Here is a 14,625-nt window from a genome sequence, read left to right as displayed (position 1 = left end):
TCTGAGCTGATAGCTTGGAGCCTGCTTGGGATTCTCTCTCTCTCTCTCTCTCTCTCTCTGTGCCCCGCCCCCTCTCATGATGTCTCTCTGTCTCTCTCTCTCAAAATAAATAAAACCTTAAAAAAAAGAAGCTTCCCATAGCACATGAAATATGGTCGCATTTATGTGTTCCTAATACGTACATTAGCATACACACGGATGTCGGGGGCGTGTCCACGCGTGACTCCCCTCCCGGCGCTGGGGCAAAGTAGAAAGGGCAGACTTTATTTTGAACAATTTTTCAACCACACGGCAATATTGAGGGCGCAGAGGAGAGCAGTTTGGGCTGTAAGTATCTCTTATTACAAAACATCTTGCATTCGATAAACACAATAATAGCGATAGTTAATGCTCGGCACACTAACGGGTGCTCACTATTGCACGGATCCGGTACTGGTATAAGAGTTTTTCATGTACGACCTCAGTTAATCGTCCCCCCCCAATGCTGTGATGTTATTACTCTTACTGCTAATATTGCTATCCTCACCTTCTAGGGGAGGTGACGAGGCACAAATGCTTAAGAAACGGACTCAAGCTTCTGCAACTAAGAAAGGAAGGAGCACGAATCACAACATAGACAGCTTGGCTACAGGGCAAGGTTCTTGACCACTGCACTGCATTGGTTCTGAACAATTATTAACAGTCTTTCCAGGAGCCTGAAGATTAGCAGCTCAGGGGGCTGGAAGCAAGGCAGCATGAGGGGTTTGCTCCAGGGCGACGATGTTCTTTAGGGAGGTCCAGACAGGCATGCCCCAGGGAAGGCAATGGCCTACTGATGAGTAGAGGCCCGGGTCATTTTGGAGGCCAGAGGCACCCTGCCAATGCCCCAGGAAAGGGTTTAGGAAGGAGCCAAGAAGGGCAGCCATTCCCTGAAACAGGACCGCAGGTGATACCACAGTCGTGACCTGTATGAGGACACTTGACTGGGGTGGGTAAAGCTGGGGTCCAGTACGGGTTCTGCCTGCCAACACACGCACTTGTGTGTCTATCCCGAGGAAGTCCAAAGAGCCAGAGGCGGCCAAGCTGTGGACCTTTGGAACCCCATCTGCCCCGAGAGGCACCAGTCTAATTTACAAGTGGAATTTTACAGGTTAGCCCTGAGCTCAGATGTACCAGAGTGGGGGGGTGTTCCCCTGGAACCCACAGAGATGCCCAAGACATAGGAATTCGCTTTCCTTGATCTTGGTTCTTTGGCTCAGTCCCTCTCTATGGGTGGCTTCAGCGGCTGTTCTGGGGCCGGTGATGGGCTCCTAACTACAGCTGTTGAAAAAAAAAAAAAAAAAAAAAGGAGAAGGAGAGGAAAAAGAGACTTAAACTTTGCCTGGAATTTAAAAATCTCTCTCTAGCCTATGCTGGGTCTCTCTAGATGGTGCTGACCTGTGGAAAAGCCCATATGGCAAGTTCAGAGTCTACTCTGCCCAGGTTCAACTGATGCCAAGATGTAGAAGGATGTGAGACACTGGCACTGACTTGTCACACGTGTGCAGGCTGTCACATGTCAGGGAACAGGCGTCCCTGAGAAGCTCTGGAAATACCTGGGGGCCCCTGTTGATAGTCAGGGCAGGTGTAGGGGTGGAGGAGGGAGAATGAAGCCTCCGAGGTCAGAGTCCTGCTTCTCAAAGGCCAGTCTTCCAAAGAACTTGGGAGAATGGAAACCGGGTTTGAGAAGGCTCGGGGTACCACTTACCCCTGGCCCGGGAGTTCTGGGTCTGTTTCATTTCTGCATCGTTTTCTCCTCATCTTTCTCCAGCCAGTTGGTTGGTACCGTGCCTGGCACAGACAGGCCCCTCTTGCCGTTTGCTGCCTGGGCCGCCTGTGGATTGTTGGTCTGGAGCAGCTCTGAAGGGCCCCGTTGTGCTTGGACCTTTCTGGTGCCAGCCCCAGCAGATGAGGCGATTGAACACAAAGGGCATTGGCCACAATTGAGTGTTTGAGGCTTGTCTATCTGGGGCCCTTAACAACCCAGTGGGGAAAAGCAAATGTAATTTCTTCTCTTGGTTTTGCCTCAAATGCATCACAAATTAGAATCACTTCATGTCCGAAGGCTCATTAGAAAATGTTCCTGAAAGGCAACGCAGCCCATTAAGGCTCATTCTGAAGAGTGATTTTTATGTTCTTCACATTTGTGTCTATATTTGTTAAAGATCAAGTTCAATTTCTGAAATTTCCAGATGTCTCGGCTCAGCTACAGATCTGAGTCAGAACTCTTGGGGGATACCCCACTTGGTAATAATAAAGTTTCCCACCCCTTCAAAAAGCCCAACGTTTTAGCCGAGGGAATCATTATGGCTGCTTAAAACCCAGAATTGCAGATTGAACTCGTTTCATGAAAGTCATTTTCTGGAAAAGGACTGATCTCAAGTTTCCGTGCAGATAACTGATCTCAGCTGCCTCACTGGGTACCCACGGTAAAGGGCAACTTTCTGGATGTGGTCATTCTGGAGTCCTCACCTGCTTTCCTCTTCTTCATCACTCTGAGTCACTGGCATTGGAATCTGGAGTTGTCAATTTTAGAGATTTAATCTTTAAACCAAACGAACGTGGTGTATTGTGATCTCTACTTTTCTGCGAGGAAACGAATGCAAAGTTACGAAACGAGACCCACACCGCTCTTGTAATGGGCCAGGTCGGATGCCAGGTGGTATCTTGGGGGATCAAGTTGGGGTAGGCTGGGGGGGTGCTCCTTGGAGTGGCCAGAAGCAAATGAAGCTGAGAGGACAAGTGGAAATTGTATTCGAGAAGGAATCCCGAGGTCAGAAAGAGAGAACCTCGTGTATGCTCGGGGCCAATGGAAGGGTCTGGGGAGGGATTACTGAGCCAAGATATTCCAGAAAAAAAAGCCCAGGAAGGAGGAGGGGTACTAAGAGCGATGTTGCTGTCCAAAGGCAGATGTTGGGCTCCACTTTTAAGAGAGTGTTTCTGGCTCTTTCCTGAGTCCTGGCCCGGCCGACAGGCCTGCCTGGTTTAAATGCTCTTGCCAGATGGGGTGGCATCACCATTATATAGGTTTTATCATTAGAAACAAGACTTGCAGGCCCTTAGTTTTGGATCAGCCACAGGATATGTTAGGTATCACTTGTTCTCCAGTATTTCTTGGTTTCGGCTCAGGTCATGATCTCACAGTTCGTGGGATCAGGCCCCGAGTCGATTCTGTGCCGATGGCACTGAGCCTGCTTGGGATTCTCTTCTGTCTCTCCCAAAATAAATTAAAAAAGAATCTAAAAAAATATACCTTAAAGAGGTTTCTGGGTGGCTCCGTTGGTTAAGGGTTGGACTTCGGCTCAGGTCACGATCTCACGGTTCGTGGGTTCGAGCCCACGTCGGACTCTGTGCTGACAGTTCAGAGCCTGGATCTGCCTCAGATTCTGTGTCTCCCTCTCTCTCTCTCTCTGCCCATCCTCTGATCATGCTCTGTCTCTCTCTCTCTCTCTCAAAAATAAACATTAACAAAAAATAAAAAATATATCTTAAAAAAAGAAACCAATAAACTTGAAGAAGAAGGCTCATCTACATCATTGCTCCCTTCTTTCAAGTTTTGATCTGGTGCTGAAATTCTCGCCTCACAGTTAACTAAAGCAGGAAGGGCACAGTGGTTAACCGTCTTGGGAGACAGCTATTTCCGGAACTGAAACGCGGCGGGCCCTTCCCTACGCTACGTACACGAACCGCGAGCAATTCTCTTAACCTTTCCGTCACTGCAAAACAAGGTAACCGTGTCCACATTTTAGGGGTTTGGGAGAGATTTCAATGTAAAACATGAAAGTCCTCAGCACCGTTTCTTTTTTTTTTTTTTTTTTTCAACGTTTATTTATTTTTTTTTGGGACAGAGAGAGACAGAGCATGAACGGGGGAGGGGCAGAGAGAGAGGGAGACACAGAATGGGAAACAGGCTCCAGGCTCTGAGGCATCAGCCCAGAGCCCGACGCGGGGCTCGAACTCACGGACCGCGAGATCGTGACCTGGCTGAAGTCGGACGCTTAACCGACTGCGCCACCCAGGCGCCCCTACTCAGCACCGTTTCTATATAAGAGTCTAGTTTAATGTAGTTCCTGTTCTTATTTGTTCACTGGGGAAATTTAAATTTAGTGAGGATCTCAAAAAATTGCCTCAAAGTGGTTTCCTGAAGACAAGGACACAGCAGCACCTCATTTGTTCATGACTTTTGCCGCCTGCCTAGCTTTACGCAGATTTCCTATTCTACCTGAAACTCGGCTTTCTCATCTGTGGAATAAGGAAGAAACTTCCCCCGGGTGTTGAAAAATTTCAGGAAAGTCAGTGCTTATCCTCTGGATATTCAAAAGTCCCCCTCCCTCTCCTGCCTCTTGAAACTCCTAAAATAACTCCCCAAGTGATTGGTTTTTTTCTTTATGGTCTTGAAAGATCCCCTCCAAGAAACTTGTCTTTCTCTCTCCCCTGTACACAGAGTGACTCCAGGACGACCCCATTGGTTCGCCTCATGACCCTTTGCGTTCTGGGCAGGCCTGGCTGGTTCTCTGGTCTGGTCCAGAAGGGAGAGGCCCTCAGAAAGCATCGCCATCCCACCACTAAATGGGGTTTGGCTGTGGACCCTACGTAGAAGGCTGTCACACGACCAGCCTACTGGGCACATGGCACGTACAATCTCATGGAGCCTAGAAAGGGCATCTGGCTCTGCAGATGCTGTCTTGAAATTCTTGACAAGGGGCACCTGGGTGGCTCAGTTGGCTAATGGTCCAACTTCGGCTCAGGTCACGATCTCATGGTTCATGAGTTCGAACCCCAAGTTGGGCTCTGTGCTCACACCTCAGAGCCTGGAGCCTGCTTCCGATTCTGTGTCTCCCCCTCTCTCTGCCCCTCCCCTGCTCACGCTCTGTCTTTCTCTCTCTCAAAACCAAATAAACGTTTAAAAAATTTTTTAAAAAAAGAAAAGAAAAGGAATTCTTAACAATTTTTAATTTGTATGAAACTCTTAGTACCTTTCAAGCAGGGGGCCCCACATTTTCACGATGCGCTGGGCCCCTCAAGTTACTTAGCCAATCCTGGTGGGGGTGAATCTATCGATCTCTCCTTGATTGAATGAGCCAAGCACAGGGAAGGGATTTGTTGGGGTGGGGGACACAGACTGGAGAGCCAGAATGCTCTGGAAACTCTAGTGGACGACACACCTTGGTAGCCACAGTGCGGAACACTTTAGGGCAGAGACTCATGAGATCAGAGTTCTTCTTAGAAAGGTTTGTGGAGAACGGGGAAGGAGGCAGATCCCCCAATCCCCAGGAAAGCCAGGTGTTTACAACACCCTATCCCCTGTTCTTTGGAACAGTGTGAAAGTTTTCCCTTAAGACTTGAGTGAGGTCAGCTGACGCCCAAGGAGCTTCTTGGATTGGGGCCCCCACAGTCCTGAGCCCGAACGGGTTGCAGAGCTAACACTTATCACAGAAGCCAAGAGAGGTTGGCCATTTGAACAGGAGGGAGGCTCATGGATGCTGATGGGGCTCTAGAAGTCTCGGCATATCATGGCCCCTCATACTCTACGTTGCCATTGTTTATGGGTCTCTGTGAGCCTGGGAGGACTCGCTGGACCCATTGGGCACATCAAGGACCATTGAGTAATCTCTGAGAGCCTGACTTTATTGAATACTCCCTGCTAGAATGGCCCAAGGAGACCACAGGCTCAACACGGCAGCTACTGGGAAGCAGTCCCTTCTTTCTCGAAGCGATGTGTATACCATTGATCTCAACAAACTGTCTGCGGTCAAATGATCCATCTTTCCCTCCTGTTTAGGATTCTTAGTTTCTGGAACAGGCTGATGGTACCAGAGAGGCACTGTGGAGGTGGGTCTACGTGTCTGAAAGCCTGGTGTACGTCAGTGCCCTCAACTCTACCAAGCATATGGGTCTCCCAAGTCAGATTTGCTGGGGAGGGGCGTGTGCATGACAGAGGATGTTCACTTGACAGGTGGCTTTTGTGAAATGTCTTTCTTGAGTTACTTTGCCGGGTGGATGTAAAATATAGTTTCGTTTGCAAGAAAAATGAATTTATATCCCCTTCCTTGAGAAACCTTGTGTTACTGCATGGGATAAAAGCTGCGTACAGCAGGGGCGCCTGGGTGGCTCGGTCGGTTGAGCGTCCGACTTCAGCTCAGGTCAGATCTCGCGGTCCGTGAGTTCGAGCCCCGCGTCAGGGTCTGGGCTGACAGCTCGGAGCCTGGAGCCTGCCTCCGATTCTGTGTCTCCCTCTCTCTCTGCCCCTCGCCTGCTCACGCTCGGTCTCTGTCTCTCTCAAAAATAAATAAACATAAAAAAAAAAAAAGCTGTGTATAGCAAAATGCCAAGACAAAGGGGCCTTTCCCGGGATTTCTTACTGACTGGGCTTCAAAATGAGGTAGGAATGAAAAACATAATACTAATTATACAAGTAGGCCACAGACGGATTTTTTTGCGGGAAATCGCCAAAATACCCAGAACGCACCGAGTGAAGCAGTTTGGACTGTATCCTTTTAGACCGTGGCCATGCATTTTCCATCTCGTGGGCATAAATCTAGCCACACGGAGTCAGATGTTCAAGAAATATCATGCTTTTCATTTTCCATAACTCACTGTGCTATCTGATTTCAACCCCTCACTCTGTCAAGCTGACAGAAAATTTAGCTGTAGACACGTTGGAGTTCTGCCATCGCATCGGTACGGCCAAGTGGCGGGTCTTAGGCAGTGCTAAAGCCTGGAGGTGCCTGTGGGGATTTGGTCCCTGGTCCTCACAGGTAATTCCTCAGATGTCCCTTGTCCCCGCCCTAATGGTCTTCCTAAATTATGGCTCTCTGCTTCCCCTTACTCTGCTCGGGGCCGGAAAAGTCCCCAAAGGCTGCAGACCCACAGCCTGAGGACGAGTCCACCCTCTAGAAGCCTCTAGAAGTTTCTGCTGCATCCTTAGCAGGACAAGAGTGGCACCCGGTTCCCAATCTGGAAACCTCAGACTCCTCCTTCCTGCTCACGAGGAAGGTGTCCTTTCTCGAGCTCTCTGTCCCCACGTGGCTTATCTAGTTCCCCTGCTCAAAGGGCCCACCCCATTCCCTCAGTGGAGTCTGACGAGTCTGTTACAGAAGAATTCTTGGGCTTGCAGGCTACTTGTTTCTGCCCTACTCAGATCCCCGGCTCTGGGAATGACCGAGCTTAGCTACCAGTTTGGGATGCAATTGGGGAAACGCGTCTAAGTTACCCACATGCTTCGTTCTCATTTTATATACCCATATTCTCCCCTAAACCTGTTCCTGCAGTAGCTTTTCCAACTCCTTTAAATGGCCACCTCTTTCTTTCCCTTTCTTTCTTTCTTTCTTTCTTTCTTTCTTTCTTTCTTTCTTTCTTTCTTTCTTCTTTCTTTTTCTCTCTCTCTCTCTCTTCCTTCCTTCCTTCCTTCTTTCTTTTTTAAAGTAAATACCATCCTGCCTTCTAATGGCACAGATTAGTTTTTCTTGTTTTGTTTTGTTTTTTTAATGTTTATTTATTTTTGAGAGAGGAAAAGCAACCGAGAGCAGGGGAGGAGCAGAGAGAGAGGGAGACAGAGGATCCGCAGCAGGCTCCTCACTGACAGCAGAGAGCCTAGTGTGGGGCTCGAACCCACCAACCGTGAGATCGTGACCTGAGACAAAGTTGGACGCTTAATGGACCGAGCCATCTGGGGGGGTCCCTCTTTCTTTCATTTGCTTTGTCACGTTCGTTTGCTCCGCTGCTAAACACTGCTGCTTCCACCTCCAAAATGCAACAGGAACTCGAGCACTTCTCCCCAGTGTCCCCTGCGCTTCCTTTGGTTATCCTGGTCCAAGTCGCCAGCTTCTCCTCATCTCAGGAGCCTCCTAAATGACGCCCCTGCTTCTACTCCTGGCCCCTGGACCATCTCCTCTCAGCACAGCAGCCAGGGTGGCGCGGGCGACACAGAACTCGGGTGATGTCAGGGGCGTGTCTGAGATGCCATGTGGCTTGTGTCCCCTTCAGAGTAAAAGCTGGAGTCTTCAACATGGCCTCCGGAGCCCTCTATAAAGTGGCCCTTACTACCTCGCTGGTAATCCTTGTACCACGCCCCCTTCCTTTACTCCTCTGCCCCACCCTGGACGCTGGACTCTTGCACTGGCCCATCCCTTTGTCTGGAAAGCTCTGTCTGCACGTATTTACACTACACTCACCTCCTTCGGGTCTCTGCTCTTTCTGTCACCCTATTCAAATAGGACAGTCCCCTCCCGGCACTCGCTCACGCTGCCTTATTTTTCTCCCTGCCACTCGCTGTCATCTGATGCGTGGCATATTATACTTGCTTATTTGCTTCGTGTCCGTCTCAACCCGCCGGAGGAGGAACTCGGAAACTCAAAGGAAGTTTGCTCTTTTGTTTTTCATCGCGGATTCTCTAACCACCAGGACACTGCCTGGCACATAATAGGACCCCAAAAGATAATTGTGGAGTGAGTGAATGAATGTATGAATGAATAATTGGATAGAGAAACAGTATTTTCTGCCTCCATGTTTTATATAAATGCATTCATATTATAGCGATGTTTCTACCCCGCTCTTGTTTTCCTTTTAATAATAGATTGTGATGGTCTTTCCGTGACAGTCCGTAAAGAAAAAACACACCGTTGTCCCTTAACGGCTGCAAAAGCAGTGTGACTCTCTACTAAAATGTGCCCAACCGGTGTCCTACGGGTGGACTCGTTTGCAATTGCTCTCCATCACGAACGACCCTGACTCTTGGCGCGTTCAGATTCCTGGAGGATAAACGCCCAGAAGGGGACGTACGCGGTGAAAGGGGTGAAGTCCATTTGGCCAACCTCGTGTGCGTTTCTGCTCTGTTTCCCCTCCTAGGTGAGCGTGTTTCCAAGCCGGTATTTTCTTCCCCCTCGCTGATTTTCTTCCCGCTTACCCTTGCTGGGGAGAAGTTTTCAATGATTTGCCGGTGGTGGTACAATTGGTGAGCGCGTCCTATTTTCAGCTGCTGGGGACATGTGAGCCATGAGTTGGAGTTTCTGCAGATTCAGCTGTGATGGATTTTCTCCTTCCCTCAACTCCTTTGGCATTGAAAATCTGTACTGCCCAAATTGGGGCTTGATTGTACATTCTCTCATACCGTTTCGTGGAATTAATCTTACTCCTCAGCCAGATGATTAACTCTTTGATGGCGGAAGCCGTGTCTGTTAGTCCCGTGGATTTTTGCATTGCCCTCTGGATCCAACCCAGTGGTCATCAGGCTGATCATGTTCACTGGACACGTAAACCGTTGTGTGTTGAGTGCAAATAAATTGGTGCTTTATGGCATGGTGGGTGGTTTCAGAGTGATCACAGCGGTTGGGCAGAGCCTTGGGGGAACGGTTGGAGGTTTCCAGATAGACAAATCAGGGGAGAATGTTCCAGGCAGAAGAAAAAGAATACACATGGTGAACAGGCACGGGGGCGGGGGGGGGGGGTGTTGAGGAACCCACAGTGATTCTCCATGATGAGAGTCCAGGGAGAAGATAAGGGACTGGTCTGAAACGAGCTGGGAAGATTCCACTGAGGCCACCTTCTGAAGAATCGTGCCACCGTGATGTATTAGTGAGGATACCTGTGATCCCTTGTGTCACCAGTGCCGTGTGCCCGGCTGCAGTGATCTGAAGTTACTTTTCCCTGTCATCTGGAATGGCTGGAGAATAACTGGGATCTGTGGATGCTGGGGGTCCTCCAGGTAACCTAAGCCCTCTCTCCGTCTCATACCCATCTCTCAGCTTTATTATCATCAGATTAAACCCCTGCCTCTTCTCAGATTTGGGCACATGAATCCCTGGGCAAGAATTGACCTTGAAGGGCCTTGGGTGGCTCCGGTTTGACACCTAAGTCTTGATCTCATGGTGGTGAGATCAAGCCCTGGATTGGGCTCTGCACCAGGCATGAAGCCTACTTAAAAAAAAAAAAAAAATGACCTTGGACTGCTCCCTTTGGCCATCGTCAGAGGATGGGGTCATGAGGCTTTTTTTTTTTTTTTTAATTTTTTTTTTCAACGTTTATTTATTTTTGGGACAGAGAGAGACAGAGCATGAACGGGGGAGGGGCAGAGAGAGAGGGAGACACAGAATCGGAAACAGGCTCCAGGCTCTGAGCCATCAGCCCAGAGCCCGACGCGGGGCTCGAACTCACGGACCGCAAGATCGTGACCTGGCTGAAGTCGGACGCTTAACCGACTGCGCCACCCAGGCGCCCCATGAGGCTTTTATTTGAGTGCTGCATTTTGTTGGAGAAAGAAGTTCCTTAAGTCACAACCAAACAAACAAACAAACAACGACAACAAAAACCCAACAAATAACGCAATCCACGTAGCACCCTGATTTTGCATTTGCTACAATTGATTAAAAGATCTGGCTTTCCTTCAATGTTTGGAAACGAAAACGCAGAAGGTCCTGAGTTCTTATGGTTCCCTGGTGGGCCCAAACAGCCCTAGACACCAGCCGTTGGCAGTGATAAAGCAATTCATTAAAGACAAGCTCCTCACTTTCCAAATCACGAAAATTAAAACCCATTCCACGTGATGTTAGAATTATGGAGAACTCTCTCTGCCTCCAAGATGTGGCCTTCACGAAGGTCCCGGAGCAACTCTCCTGCTCCAGAGCATGTCATTTCTTGCGGAAAAGCGTGATAACTTTGTCTCCTGAGGAAGCTGCGTGACGGGCAGAATTTGTGCTCTTTATTTCTCTGGTCTCCTCTCTCTGGCACCTAGTTTTGTAAATGCGAGGATGATTGAATGCCTGTCTTCGTAAAAACATGGGACTGCTCCTGTGAAAGATGGCAGGGTGGCCTCATTCTTGATTGCTTGATGTTGAGATGTGAAAAACTAGTATGCTGACCAGGAATACTGAAATCACCCTTCAGTATTCAATATAATCTTGTAGGTTTGGCAAGAGCATTATAGCGCGTGGAGATCTTTGAGTGCGGGAAGCCGAGAAGCTCCTGTCCACATTCCGTAGATAAGTTGGCACCTGAGAATGGTTTGTCACCTTGGAGATCATTTGGTTCCGTCGTTTCCCCTTTGCATCTGACCTGCTCCAAAGCTAACGAAATGCCCCCCAAATGTCACAGTTGCCTACTGGCAAAATCAGTGCAGGAACCCAGTCCCTGCCCCCACATCCAGGGCATTGCATCACAGAACACCACCTCCTTGCCAACGTCTTGAGAGCTGGAAGTCAATGTATAATGGGAGACCCTGAGCTCTGGTGGCACAGAGGGACACAAAAGGGCAGGAGCGGGGCGGGGGGTGGGGGGAGGGAAGAAGTTTGCAACACAGCTGCCCGCTGCTGAGTTAGAATAAAAATCAAAGATGAAATAAGAGAAGTGACAGCGGAGAACATAATGCAGTATATAAACCTGGGTAAAGCTGGGCAATGGATAATAAAAAGTGAAATAGGGTGGAGGGGGTGAGTGGATGGCAATCACATCTATCACTGGTGCTTTGAGCAGAGGAGACAGCGAGGGAGGCCAGAGGAACTAGCGGCGACTTCTTGCCGTCCCCATTAAAGAAACTTCCAAGGGCTCTTGGAGGAAGCCCAACTCCGGCTTGGTATGTTGGCCTTTCTGCTGTTCTCACAAGGCTTTCGGTGCCCTCAGACCTGGGACTAACACCCGATTTCACACTAAGTGTTGCACAGATACGACTCTATGTCACGGCTCCTGCCAACGTGTCTGAGCTCACTGAGCCACCCCCCCCCCGCCCGGACTTCATGGTGCCACCCACCCCAGGCCTGCCTGGAACCCCAGGCGTTTCCTGTGACCTTCATAATCACCAGCAACACCGGCTTTGAATTTCTTGGATGCTTCCAATTGGGTACCATGCAAAGTTCAACCGAAGGGCCATTTCTCAATAGTTATTTTTAAACGGTTTTTTGGGGGGAAAGAATCTTTAACTGGGAGACAAAGAGCTTGCACATAAATCTTCCTAAGCAAACCTGCGTAAAGTACTGATGCAGTTTATAAGCTGTAAACTAGGCTTTTATTAGCCATTTATGAGCCATTTTTTATGATGCAAGTTTAATATTAAACTATAAAGTTTGCAATGCACTTATAAAGACAGATAGACTCATTCACTTTACAATTCTTGACTTGGATGCCTGGCAAAAGCCAACTGTATCATGTCATTTCAGCAAACTGGCCCAGTTGGGACGCTGGAAACTGGTGTGGGATTAGGTCTGGGAATTGACAGGCACTGGGGTATGTTGTAGGCAGGAGTGAGAGGGAACAATCCGCTGCAGCCATAAAAATAAATGCACAAGCTGGGAGGTAATTTTTCTTCTGACTTTTCTGGAGCGTGGGGTCTTTATAGCCATTTAGAAAAGGAGTATTCTCTAGAGTAGCAATTCTCTTTTAGAGCAGCAGCAATATATTGCCATTTGATTTTGTGCAACCTACCTTCTTCCTAATAGATCAGCGTGGCTGGTACTCTTTTATTCAATGTGATGAAAATTAAGTTTGTTTTGAGAGCTCGAGGCCATGTAACTACCATAATAAGGGATAACTAGGAGAGGGATCAATTTAGGATGGCTGATTTGGTTTTTCCTAGGAAAGAAATACTTGGCACATGGAAAGCGGCTGGCCCTTAGTGGACCTGATGCCGAATAAATGAATTGTCAGCGGAGGATTATTCTAATCACAAGCTGCACGCTGTGTGACATCTCAAGCTTTCTGTCTTTGAACCACACTTTTGAACGCTGGAAGTTTTTTGGGGTGTTTTGGAAGGATCAAAGACTCAATATAACACCAAATGAATCAAGAGTGGTCACAACCCTTTCACTGCTAGATGAACCACCCTCTCCCCCTGGGGTGTACAAGCATCCACAGTCGTCCCACAGTACACTTGGTGGCCCGTCCCCACTGGGTGACTTTGTGACAAGGGTTTGCTCCTCCAACTTCTCTCTTGAGGCCAAGTACCCCTGTGATCTTTTCCACGCATTAATTTGTTCATTCTTACGCCGCTAATAAGTGCCAGACTCTTTTCTGGGCACTGGAGCTCTACTGAAGAGCTTCGATTTTGTCTTTGTCGCCATTTGCTAGAAGCCTTGACTCATATGAGGGTGTGCTCCACTCTGCCCAGTGTCCAACTGCACCATCGATTCCACTTTCTCTCTGAAAGATTCCTCTCATGGCTTCACACTTCCTGAAGAGTTCTCTGGAACCACATTCGAGGAGAGGCTGTGTTCTCCTGTATCCTGTGCAGGGCCAGTTGTGTCTCCCTTTCCCTGTGTTGCTACCCCCACACCATTTCTGCTGGGAAGCTTCTGAAATCTGATCAGACCGCAGCCAGCCAAGCTCTACTCATTATCTCCACCCTCCTTCCCTCTTGACCCATGATTCTTGATGATCTAATTCACTGTGCTCCCCTCACTCCTATCCTTGACCTTGTTATTGGGGCCTCAATACACCCCTGGATGGAGGGTGGTCTAACTACTTGGAAACTTGCGATCTGAATATCTTACCCATAAGGACCCTTTCCCAACCACAATGGGGCCTCTCCCCCTGCCCCCCATGTTTCTTTCCTTTTCAGTACTAACACACCACCTCTGAATCTCAATCCTTTGATCTTCACTTCCTATCTTCCATTTTATTTGCTTTACTCACTACAGTAACTATCGCATTGAGCATGCCGGTTCATGAGTTCTATAACTTGCTTTCCACTCACTCTCTGCTCCCTGGAATCTTTACTTCTCTACAGACCAAGCCTACATTCTATAATCTGGCAAATACCCTCACACATCTTACCTGGTTCTCTCTCTTGCTTGGGCTTAACTCATTGAACCCTATACTTGGTTAAGCTCAATGATCTATATATATCCTCCTTATTTGCTCCTGAGAACTAGGTGGGGGGGGGGGAATCACTCTCCAGCTATCAAGCCATTATTTTCTGCTCTCCTGCACAGTAAAACCTTCTAAAATATTATCTGTGTTGTATATCATCTCCTTAACTCACCTGCTTTCCTCATTCACTCCATTGAAACCACCATTGTCAGGGTTTCCATCAACACCCCCATTGCCAAGTCCAGGAGCCACACTTTTGTCCTCATATACTTAATTCCTCAGAAGCATTGATACTGATGACTTTTTCCTCCCCCTTGATGTACCTTCCTCTCTTGGCTGGCTTGAGGTTTTCTTCCCATTTCTCTGACCATTATTCACAATCTCCTAAATCTTAAATTACCTAAGGCTTTGCCCTAAGACCTTCACTAAATCCATACATAGAATTTTTATCATCTCATCAAATTCCATAGCTAAAGATATTATCTGCTGGCACATGACTGTATCCCATATTAGTTTATTCACCCTCAAGTTCTCCCATGAACTTTAGTCATGCCATTGTCTCACGTATCCACTAAGATATCAAATAAGGCCACTACAACCTGGCACACCCAATCTGTACTCTAGATTTGTCCCATTCACAGTTGTGCCTTCGCTCTAGTCTTCCTTCGTGTATGAAATGGTGCCACTCAGTTACTCAACTAAAACAAACAAAACAAATAAACAAAAACATGTAACACCCAGACCATCTTTTTTTTTTTTTTTTTTTTGCTATTCCTTCAAAATAAATTCTGAATCTGGGCTGGCTTCTTCTCT

Source organism: Leopardus geoffroyi, chromosome E3 (assembly GCF_018350155.1).
Source record: "Leopardus geoffroyi isolate Oge1 chromosome E3, O.geoffroyi_Oge1_pat1.0, whole genome shotgun sequence".
NCBI classification, from domain to species: domain Eukaryota; kingdom Metazoa; phylum Chordata; class Mammalia; order Carnivora; family Felidae; genus Leopardus; species Leopardus geoffroyi.
The sequence above is the reverse complement of the archived record's forward strand: the minus strand, read 5'-3'. Positions refer to the sequence as shown.